General features: G+C 42.5%; 1 protein-coding gene across 1 annotated transcript in view; it reads left to right on the top strand.

Annotated features, from left to right (window-relative positions):
• Positions 1–3,153: 3,153 nt before the first annotated feature.
• The window catches only part of SULF2 (sulfatase 2), a 153,462-nt gene continuing 144,319 nt past the window's right edge, over positions 3,154–12,296 (top strand). Inside the window, exons 1-2 of the mRNA XM_054173421.1 lie at positions 3,154–3,240; positions 12,073–12,161. The gene's annotated coding sequence lies outside the window, so the exon portion shown is untranslated. The remainder of the gene's footprint in view (positions 3,241–12,072; positions 12,162–12,296) is intronic.

Below are 12,296 nucleotides of genomic sequence, written 5' to 3'. Positions count from 1 at the left end.
GCTTGCAGCTTTACCTCTACACACACTTTTAAAGGCCTGCTTAACCAATTAGAAAAATGGGCTTATGCTCTAAAAGACTTTCACAGAGGATCTTTGGCGATTTTAAGATGTTTGCTGGATTTGCCCAGCTCTTAAACCTTGTTTTAAGCACTACAGACCGAGAAGTGTGTGTGGCTTAGAACGAAGCAGGAGGAAATACTGCTGTGCTGTATGATCACTGGATGCCTGTATTCAAACATGGTATTTACTAATTCCTCATAGCTAAAGAAATTCACAAAATATTGCTACTAGTAAAGTGCACTTCCTCAAGTATGACCATCCCAGATCTCACGATGAAAGAATGAGTCACAGGCACGTTCAGCAAACAGCCCAAGGTCACATAGCGAGACAGCAGCAAGTACAAGCGCAGAAGAAAACCCCTGAATGGATAGCATGTTGCTGGCCTGTTGGAATCTTGCCCTAATCGCATCCATAACATGCAGGATGCTGCTGATGCATGCATGCAAAATTAGCCATGTTTTCAATCTCTAATGCAAACTGTAATGAGCCAGGGGAAAGAATACTTACTTCACAAAAGGTAAGCAGCTGCCTTTGCAGCAGTCCTTTTGCTTGTGAAACAAAAGGCTTCACAGAGAAACATTAACTGGAAACTTAAGGCATGGCTTTTTGTATTTAACAGTAGTGTTTATTACAGCAGCAGACTGAGACACCACTTGAATATGCGTTTGGATTCCACCAAGATTTCTTGTACAACTGAACAATGCAGCCTAGAGAAAACTCTGCGGGGATCTTATAGCCGCTTTCCAATACCTGAAGGGACCCTACAGGAAGGCTGGAGAGGGTCTTTTCATAAGGATGTCTAGCAATAGGACAAGGGGGAATGGTTTTAAGATGAGGAAAAGTAGGTTTAGACTGGATCTTAGGAAGAGGTTCTTCAGTACAAGGGTGGTGAGACACTGGAACAGGCTGCTCAAGGAGGTTGGGGATACCTCCTCCCTGGGGGAGTTCAAGGCCAGGCTGGATGAGGCCTTGAGCAGCCAAGCCTAGTTGTAAGTTAGATTAGATGACCCCCTTCAGCCACTCTATGACTCTGTGATTTTCACTGGTTTAGAGGCATTAAAATCATAGAATCATGGAATCATAGTTTCAGTTGGAAATGTCCTCTAAGATCATTGAGTCCCACTGTCAATCTAATAATACCATGTCCATTAAACCATGCCCCAAAATGTCATCTAACTTGTGTGCTCATGGATTATTCTATTTCCAACCATACTTTTATTTTTGACTTCTATATATGATGACAGTATGCAAAGCACTCAAATGAAGAGCATCTTCTTATGCATATATTTGGTACTTAGGACGACTGGTTTAAGCTACATGGGAATAACTTGGACTTGAGCTTTGTAAGATTAATGGAAGATTCACTAGCTAATTTGTCATTTTAGTAATTATGACTACAGAAACCATTCCTTAAAATATCTTCTAATGACAAATTCTCCCTTCAGATTTATAGGCATTCCACATGCATACACGAGGGCAAAGTTTCATCCATCTGGAGGGATAAGTATTTGCGACTTTTTGCAACGATATGATATATCTCAGCTGTGGTGAGATCACTTCGTGCAAACAAAGCCTTCCTAGTGGGTAAGAAATGTATCCCAGGAACAGGCTGCCCATGGAGGTGGTGAGTGCCCCCTCCCTGGAGGTGCTCAGGGCCAGGTTTGATGAGGCCTTGAGTGACCTGGTCGAGGGGAAAGTGTCCCCACCCAGGGGGTTGGAACTAGATAATCTTGGAGGTCCCTTCCAACCTAAACCATTCTATGCTAATGAGAAAAAGTAGCTTTAAAATTTGCATAACAATGCATCCAACCCTGCAAATCATACCTGGTCCATACTCTGGTTTTAAAGCCATATTTTAATGACCTTTTTTTTCCTGGTAAGCAACAAGAACATGACAGTTTCAAAAAATAACCAAAAACCACGTAGAACTTGTGCTAACACATGCAACAGGTGGCCAGTTTTTTTTCCACAGCATGCATCTCAAGAGTGTTTTGTAACTTTAAGTCACTGAAAGCTGAGAAGAATTTGCATCATTTTCTTGACACATCTTCATAAAAATGTTGCCCTGGAACTTGATGGAATTAAGTTTGCTTCTCATTCCCTGGGTTTTTCTGTGGACAACCAATTGAAAAATAGAGGGACCTGATTAAAAAGCATGATCTGTGAGGTCTGCAATAAGGAAATTATTAACATAAAAAGAGAAGTAAAACAGGAGCTAAGGCTCTGTTTGCAGGAATGCTTGCACATGCACTACAAACATATAAACCACTATCACCTGGTGTGGGGAGTGGGACCCAAATTAAAGGGACCTTTGCACGTAGGCTGTTCTCATGTTTGTAGAAAAGCCTTCAAATTAGCAGTGCCAAAGGCTAAAACTCAGAAACTATTAAATACTGAAAGAGACTTTTGACTCCTGGAACTGCTTCTCCACAGGAGATGTCCAAGTCTGAACACAGATTTTAGCCCTGATTTATGCCCACTGAAGCAGCATGAAGCACGTTTCTCCGGGCACTACTACCGCCCCACCTCCTGACACCCCGTGTGCAGAACCCGATTATCAGGTGGGAAATACACAAGTGTTAATCAGATCCCCATCAACCTGATGAGGATTAGGCCCCACATGCACTTCTTTTTCACGGATTGCACACACTATGCACCTGGCACGCCTAACGGGGGGCTGTGTGGGGCGGTGCACATCAGCTGTGCTCCTCTTTTCTCATCCCACAGCGGGGATGGGGCAGGGAAGGAGCTGCTGTGCGGGCAAAGCGACACAGGGTGCAGAAAGAGCATTGAGAAGGGCAGTCGTTTTAAGAGAGGGGGGACAGACATTTCTCCCGGTTCCCCTCCTCCTCGGTGGGGTGCTTGGGCGGGAGCCCCCCGGCAAGGGAGGTGGCAGCGCTGGGAGGAGGCGCCTCGCAACAGATGGTTAAAGACGGCTCCTGGCCACAACCCGCATTGGCCGGCGGCGCGGGCCGGGCGGGAGGAAGGGCGGGCGGGAGCCGGCCCGGCGCAGGGAGCGCGACAGCAGCGGCCGGAGCTGCGCAGCCCCACGCGGGGAGCGGAGCGCAGCGCCCCCGCCCAAGCCAGCACGCTCTCTTCCCGCGCGGGTGCTAAGGCGACCTCCGCCCCGGGGAGCCGGTTGCTTCTCAGCTGCTGATCGCCGACGGCTCCGGGCCACCTGTGAGTTTTCCGTCTGGCGGGTGCAGTAAGTAACGCCGCCTCCGCGCGCAGCCCGGCTGGGGCCGCAGGGAGGGCTCTGGCCGTGGGGGCGGGAGGCCCGGAGGGCTCGGTTCCCCGGGCTGCAGCGTGCGCTGGGGGCCGGCGGGCCAGAGCTATCGGCTTCTCCTCCGGTTTAGTCCGTGCAGCAGGGAAACGTGAAAGGAGTGTGTGTGTTGGGGGGAATCCTCCCCTGGTCGGGAGACTGAATCACTGTCGAGGAGATTTTTATCACCTGTAAGCGAGGCACCCCCAATCCTTACCGCCTTACCCATCCCCTTTCTATTCCAGCTTCACCAGTGCAGAGTTGCTGCTGGTGAATAATGACTCCTGGGTTTTCGTCTCGGTGCTCTGTGCAGGGGGAGACTGTCAGGTGGGAGCGAGGAAAGTGACTTGCCCAAGGTCACGCAGTAAGGCAGTGGCTGAGCTGGAAATTGACACGAACTGAGCTCAAAACTTCTTCGTAGTCCTGTGCTGAGCTGTTCAGTGGCACTGAAAGCTGCAGGGCTCCAGGCAAAAATGTGTTAGAGTTGTAGGTAGGTCTCTAATTAGCTTGTCGTTGTTCTCCTTTTAAGTGTTATGAATGGATGTGAAAATGTGCAGAGGTGCAGTGGCCGTGTCACCTCCTTTCCTTTCTTCAGCCTGCAAACTTGAGTGAATGCGTATATGCTCTTGTTGCTCTGGGATGAGTGTTATGTTCACTAGATTAAACTGGAATTTGTTGGTGTTTTTTCTTCACTATTACCATATCAGTAAGTAGTCTCTTGCCATTAATGGTGAATATCTTATGCCATCAGACAGTGGTTGTGAAGAGCCCCTTAGTCAGTGTGGTGTCAGCTGCATTCCATTATTAATCTGCAGTGCAATAGCTTTTATGCTCGATGCATGTGAGAGATGGAAAGGTGGTGGGCCATGCTTTAATAACTTAGGCACTAGAGTGTCTCTGAAGGATGAGACTGGAGTGACTGTTCTAGTGCTAGCCATGTGCATAACGACTTTCTCTCCTTCCTTCTCTAAATATAATTTTAATCAGTTCACATGAAGATGATTTTCTGTGGCTTGTTCCTGCTAAGATTCAGTGTTTCTCTTGAACTTCTCATTAGGAGGAAGTGAAACGTGACATGTGCAAGGGTGCTGTTTTGACTGAACATATAATGCGAGTCTCCTGAATCAATGTTATTCATAGAACTTGATTGATCCTTGTATTTCATAAGGTATCCTGCAGCAGTCAAACTTAATGCGTGCTGCTTAAAAACTAAACTAACCTCGCTACCGTCTCTCTCAATTTTCCCTGAACTGTGCTGCATGGTTTCAGGGGGTGGGAAAATAGAGAAATATTGGTGTGAACGACAGAACCTTATTTTTAATCTGCATTTGGGAAATCGGGTGTACTCTGGACTCTGTGCAACATAAATCATGGAATTCAAGGCAAGGTTCCTGGCATGGTGGGATTTTTGCAATAGAGATGCTTTGTGGTTTGAATGTGGAAGGGTTTGTATGTGTTTGTTTTAGTCTCATTCAGCAAACATAGTGTTATTTTCTAAGTTTTTAATGGATTTTTTTTTTCTGGACCTTGATATTTGCAAGCCCTCCATCCCCCTTTTTGATGTGCATGTATTTTGGCTAGGTAACAGCTCTTTTCTCTTTAGAGTCCTTGCAAGGAGTCTTATTTCGGGTGATTTCTAACTTGGAACTGTTTACCCTTGCTCTGTAAAACCATCCTAATTGGTTTGGTCTTTCAGTACCAGATCTTCCATCACCATCATATCGGAGTGTTGGGCTAATTTATCAGGCTGGAGTGGACATTTTGGAGCGTGAGATACAGGCCTACATTTCCAATATAAAAATGAATGTTCCACTCGCCTTCTGTTTTTTGAGACTAGCTAGGGTCCATTCCAATACAAGCTACGGTTTAATTTGAAACCTGAGAAGCTGTAGTAAGGGGTGTTTGTTTGGCTTCTTTTTTTGTTTGGTTTTGTTTTCTCACCTCTTCAGCAGTGTTAATTTCTTATGAATTTGAGTTTTTTCTGAACTTCTGGGAATGGTCTGACTTTCACAATGTGGTTTGGGTTTTTTTTATAACTGTCTCTCCTCTGCCCTTCCTCACCACCCCACTCAACCCTTCACCCAAATGCTATGTGGTGAGAAATTCTGGAATGATAGTGCATGTTTGATAAGGGAGATTTCAGCTAATTAGCAGTTTAACTTCCTAGGAGGAGAAGAGATGTATAAAATACTGGAGCTTCATGTAAGTATTACTTCAGATTTGTCTCAGTATTGGATGTAACTATGCTCTTCTGCAAATAGAGATGCTGCAGGTGTAAAGGTCTTCAGCAAGAGGCAGTGTCCAAAGCAGCATTGCTTTGGAGGCAGTAAGAATGGCTCACTAATGGGAAATTTCAATCTCCTTGTAAGGAGCTGTACTTGGGTTCTAGTGTTTTCATAACAGGTGAAATGTGTGCTGGTGTTCTGCAGCTGCCCTGGGGTCCCTCATGTGGTCTGTACCACAGTTAAATGCAAGCTTCTCTTTTTTATTAGCACAGTTGTTTAGATGCTCAGCTAAGGTGTTGTTTGTTCTGGCTTCTTTCGGAAGCAATTGCGGCAGTTCAACAGTTTAACTTAGGCTGACTTGTGATGTGTGTCTGTATGTGTGTACCAGTGTAAAATATGCAAGGGTGTGTATCTGTGTTTTATTTTCCAAATCTTGGTGAGAAAAATTTTCAGTTGAAGAGTTTGAGATGCTGTCTTCCTTCTGCAGTTTGGCTGTAGTAGGAAATATGTTGGAAATAGACGCAACAACAGAACCTGGGAAACTTTGGTCAGGTGCAACTGTCTGTGAAGCTCAATAAGATTCATAAAGCAGAGATGACGTGATTTACTTTTACAAACCTGTTTTTTATGCCTGGGACCTTTGTTACTCAGATACGGTTCCTAAGGCAAACGTTTTTGCCATCTAAACTTATGTGTAATGAACTGAGGTAACTAAATGATGATTTGATGATGAAAAATATGTATGTGGCATGTTGCCATCTGTACCCTTGTTGTGTAGTGATGGTATTTTTTTCCCTGCTTTGATTTATGTAGAATTTTTTTCTGTAGCTAACACCTGCTTGTTCTAGAGTTCAGATCCTCCAGTCCAACCTCCTAGCCTAGAGCAGGTTCACCTAGAGTAATGTGTTTTCTGCCATTCAAGTCACTGGCTAAATCTTTGTACCTCGCTGTGCATCTAGGAATAGCATTATGCATTGGTTTCTATGATCCACTTGGATTCTGTTCTGACTGCTCGAATCCCAGAATGCTGATAAAAGCGGAGGCAGCTGTATGAATGCAGATGAGTGAGTTCCAATTAGCGCCTCTAAATCTCTACCAAGTGATCTATCTTTAGTCACACTTGTCTGGTAGTCTAACTACAGAATCAAAGCAATCTTTAAAAGTTTTATTGAATTTCCTTGCATGTGATATTTTCATGGGTTATCTTCTCAGTGCTGACTGCTGGAGGACAGGCTTGTAACCAGTAGAGCTTAGCTATGACTCAAGACCCCAAAGGTTCTGTAGCTGTTCACAGTGTGATACTAATGGTGTTAAATTAGCAACTTCAGTGATATTAACTAATTTCCTCATTCAGAATGTGACATTTGTTTGGTAAAAGGATCACTAAACATATGCAAACATCCTATGTGCAGTAAAAGGTCTTTGGGCCCTGACAAATGATAAATGAGGAAATTACAGGTTGTAGGGAAATGTAAATATCAGTCTTTGGAAATCTGTCCTTTGGCAAGACAAAAATTTTCCCTCTAAGCAATGAAGGATTCATTATATTCTTTTCACATCCATGAAGAATGCTGGAGACTATTTTACATACTTAACACATATCTTGATGTCTCTTCCTTTCTTTCAGGCACTGCTGTTGAACTGGGATTTGTCCTTGTTTTGTTAGGCAAGTATTCCAGCAGTGCACAGTAAAAAAAAAATATATGCTGTAGCCTCAATTAACTTCTCCTATAATCTTCTGGATAATTTTGAGTCTGTCTTATGTTTTTCTTATTAACAGCTTTAGTCCAGTTTTTCAATCAGCTGTTATGCAAGAGATTAAAGTAGGGGCTCACACATTTAAGCCCCTTTCCATCAGATGACTACATGTACTACAAACTTGCCTGTTAACTGATGAATGCATTAACTGTGGGTTAGGGAAAGGCTTAATCTAGTTTCAGATGATCCTTGTGACTTACTCCTCCTGTATAGTGATTTGTAGTGTCTGGTTAGAGCACTAACATTACCAGCTTCAGAAGAGAAAAATTTCCATGTGATCCATTTGCAGCAGTTATTGGCTAGTGCTATTCATCAGTAAACTTTCCAGCTTCCACATCATGTTCTGAAGTGTAACTGAGTGCTGTACTTCAGCCCGTGCTTATCTTGTTAAAGCTACAGCTGAAGTTGCTCTGCTAGCAAACAATAAAGCTAATTTGTTAAGTTCAGCTTGCTTTTATCTTGTAATATCACTGCAGTTCAAAAAGAACCAAACAGTTACTCTAATTGTCAAAATGACAAAAGTAATTTTCAGAGCCTTGAAAGCTTTCTTATTAATCTTTGCTAGAATGGCAATGTTACAAGCAAATAAATAACAGTTAAATAGAAACAAAAATGAATGACTAGCAGTTATAACTTTGATTAGCTAGCAACAGTATCTTTTTCTTCCTCTGGGAGATTGATTTGCAAATAGCAACTGGGAGTTGGACTAGATGACCTTTAAAGGTCCTTTCCAACTCAGTGCATTCTATGACTCTAATGTTACAGAATTATTAAAGACCTGTTGAAAAAACATAAACCAAATCAACCTCCCCCACAAAAAAACCCAAACCCCTGGAATTCAGTGCTTTCAAAACTGAACTGATCAGTTCCATTGGCTGGAATGTTTGATGCTTCTGTTCTTAAATGGGGATTCTTTCTGGGCTATAATTCCCAAGCTATTGAGACCTGTCATGTGGTGTGTGCTGTGATAGCCATGGACATACCAGATTGTGCTTGGCTATTAGTTACTTGGATGCATCTGAAGTGTACTGCTGTATACTAAACTTTAAGTCTGATTCAGGAACAAGGCTTTTGAGCAAGAAAATGTTCTCCAGCGCAGCAGAAACGAAGACTTTGGTTTTTTTTAAACAAACACTTGCTGAACCGTGGAAAGGGGAAAGAGGGCATAAGAACAGAACCTGAATTTGGCAAGTTTTGTTGCAAGAAAGTGTCATACGTGCTTCACGATTACTCGGTATTGGGAGGTGGACAGAGCACCTTGGTACCAGTAATACTTAAAAGCTCTGCCTTAAATGCTATCCTTCCCTCATCTAATTATTTGGCCATATTTCTAGAGATCAAAGATCTGTTTTTCTTCCCACTTTGTTGGGAGCTGTCAGGTATTAGTGCTTTTTATCTCTGAAGGCCCTATCCTGAACACATAAAAGGTATATAGAGGAAAGAAGTAAAAATATTTATGAGCTAGAATAATTATTACGCCAGTAAGGGAAAATTGGATTAGTCTCCTGGAGTTGGAGGCAAGCCAAAGAATTCATTCTTCAGGACCTAAGACTGAGAAACCCTGTGGTTTCTCCTTTGCCCTCTTAGAAGAGGATGTGCTGTGCAGGGGATCCTTATAATCAGCTTGCATTATATGTTTGTATTTGTGTGATGAACTTGGTCTTCTACCGCACTGCATTTCGAAGAACAGGAGTAGAGTACCCAGTAACATTGTGAAACCTTGTAAGAAGCTTAACAGGTTGGACAGATGTCAGAGAGGGAGAAGAGCTATATAAACCTCCTTTCTCCCATGGAGCAAAAGCGTGGGCTGGCTGAACTCCTGTGATCCTTTCTTCTCTGCATCAGCCCTCTGTGATCAGGTTGTACTTGATTGGATTACTGAGATGTAAATATCTGATGCTTCTCTCACGTTACTTAGTGTAGTTACTTGTTAGAACCCCATAATCCCTCCATGAGTGCTCAGCACAGTTGGAGTAGTGAATATTAAGTTTGAAAATAAATGAATTCCAAGATTTCATTCATTTATCAGCTACCTGCTTAACGAAACAACTGAACAGTATTCTCTAAATAAGTATTCATTTGAGTATTTTGAGATGTTTTAAGTATCTCTTCTCTCTATGTGAATGGAAATCCAGCTATGAAGGACTTCTTTTGGGTTTGTGGTTTTCACTAAATTCAGTTAGCCTTCTTAGAGTGTCACTACCAGGATAAATATGTTTGTACTGTGAAATTCTGTTTGAACATCTGTATCTCTGATTGCATGTTGCTGGTACACAATGGAGACAGTGCAGCTATGCTGGCAGAGGTAGGTGCAACAGAGACCTGGTTGGACTCAATGATCTTAGATGCTTTTTTCCCACCAGAAAAATTCTATGATACTATGGTATTATATTTGGCTGCTTGGTTTCACAGCACTTGCTTATGTTCAGGCTACTGATAATATCAAGGAAAGTCATTTTAAAACTGTCTGAGGCCAAAAGCAGCATAGCAGTAGGGCTAGTGGATAATTTGGTGAGTGGGAGCATTGTTGCATCTTAAATATTATTTGTAAAGGTTTCTTACAACAGAGGCATTAGTACCATTCCTAATTCTCAGCTTATATAAATATGCATATTTTTGCAGCATTTAAAGTTTTCTTCCTCTATTCTGCCTTGATACAATATTAAGGAAAGAAAAATGTGTGTGTAGAGGAAATATACAATCTGGGAAGAGAATAGTGGAAAGACAGATGTTCTGCCTCAGATAGAAAATAAACTCTTTGCAGTACTTCTCCTTTTTCTGCATGTGCATATAAAATATGTAAGTGGAAAACTTTCTACTATCAATTGAACTGCAAGGTAAGAATATTTATTTTAATGCTCAGTAGTTGTTCCTCATGCTGGAAATCTTTCATTCATCATCTGTGTGCTGAATTTTGCTGATCTCTTTGGTCTCGGGGCAAAGGCTTAGGTACCAACATTATCATGTTGATATTTGTGCTTTCATTGGTCTTGCACGTGTGCATCATTGCATCTGCAATGATGAGACAGCAATTGGAGTGTTCAAGATGCTTATTGGGAGCTACTGGTGCTTGGAAACCTAAAGCCTGACTCATAGAGCCCAGTCTTAAAATCCAGTGGGTGTACTGTCTCCATGTGGAGCCTTGAGCAATCTCCCTGTGACAAGACTACTGAGTTGTGAAAAGGCAAAAGGAATATCTAATTTGTTAGAATAAAAAGCTGCCACAGTGGCTGGCTGGGATTTTCCATCGTTTTGCTACAGTCATGGTAGAGTTAGTTGTTACTTTCAGCTGTATACTGTGTACTCTTTGGCTTTTGCTTTGGTTTTTCTTCCCCACCCACCCCTAACCTTAGTCCTAACTTGAAATTTCAAGTAGGTTATCCAAAAGGATACAAATGACAGTTTCTGCCTTGTCTCTGATCCTTCTCATAACTGTTTTTTTTCAATTCAAATGTTTTGAGGTATGCTTAAATAGCTACCCTGCAAGTGCTTAGCAATTCACTACCTGTGCTGGAGTCTTTTTCATGTAAAAACAGTATTGTTAGGCAATTCCGGAGTTTGAGAGGCTTTTTACATACAAGTAAACAAACAAAACCCAACCAACCAACTAAAATAACAAATAAAACCCCCAGACAAAATAATAAACACAAGCAATTCAAACTCTGTGGGTGATCTGGTTCTTTAGGGTTCTTTTGGTTGTTGACTAAATGGAAACATACATGTTTTGGTTGTTCGTGGATGTTAGTAGTAGTCCTTGCCTGTGCTCTCTGAAGAGCAAACTATAATTAGGAAATCCAGAAGCTGTGTTTCTCAAAGCCAAAAAGGTGTGAATGGTAGTTGAAACAGCAGTTTACCCTGATAGTAGAAGCAGCTGATGTTATGTTGGGCTATGCTGGGAGGATCATCAAAGGCTCTGATTCTTCCCCTCTACTCTGCACTGATAAGGCTGGTCCTGTGAGTAGTGCATCCATTTTTGCTCTCACCTGTACGAGAGAGAGATGGTCCAACTGGAGAGGGTCTACTCAGTGGCCATTAAGATATTTAAGGCTGAGCTTACAAAGGGCAAGGCTCTGCTCTGGAGGAATATCTTCAGTTCAGGTAATTACCTGAAGGGTGGGCACAAGGAAGACAGAGCCAGGCTCTTCTATAGTAGTGCTCACTGCCATGGGCACTCACTGAAACACATGAGATGCTGTCTGAGCATATGGAAGCACTTTGCTGTGAAGGTGACTGAGCACTGACACAGAGGGGGTGTGGAGTTTCTCTGCTTGGAGATACATAAAAGCTTACCTGGACATGGTCTTGGGCAAGCAGCTTGGGGATGGCCCTGCTTGAGCAGAGGGACTGGACAGGATGACTTGCAGAGGTCCCTCCCAGACTCGACCATACCGTGACAAACTGCAGACTATTTCCAATTCTGTTTCTAGTCACTCCAATGAATTGGACCATTTTTAGTATCTTCTTACTTTTGTGCTACAATTGTTTTCATGTACTGGAATTTTGCTTGGAAGCTACTAAAACAGTCAGTCATTTCACCCATAGAATTGAACTCTTGAAACCCCTTAATTAGTAGTTGCAGTACAAAAGCAAGGACTTTGCCTGATGGAGAAGGTAGAGCTTCCAGAAGAGTTCAAAGATGTTGCTTTTAGATGGCATATAAAAAAACCCAGGTAACTCTTTGCTCAGACCTTAGAAGTCTCAAGTGGCTTGCTGAAGGACCCTGGAAATGATGCTCTCTTCTGAATATTCTTTGTCTTTTTATATTAGGTTACTGCTTACCTCGCTGATGTTCCCAGACTAAGAATGGCATGCTGTGGAGGATGCTGCAGTAGGAGTGTCTAATCCCCTTCTCTTTGGTATGTTTTTACTCTTGGTAACAAAATGTTTCTAACACTTGAGTTATTGCAAATGTATCTGCAAAATAATGATGGGATCCAAGAGTATGGGTCTGATGTCATTAAAAGCCATTATAATCGCAATGCAAAAAAGCC

This window comes from Dryobates pubescens, chromosome 26 (assembly GCF_014839835.1).
Source record: "Dryobates pubescens isolate bDryPub1 chromosome 26, bDryPub1.pri, whole genome shotgun sequence".
NCBI classification, from domain to species: domain Eukaryota; kingdom Metazoa; phylum Chordata; class Aves; order Piciformes; family Picidae; genus Dryobates; species Dryobates pubescens.
This window is presented reverse-complemented; position numbering and strand designations above follow the sequence as displayed.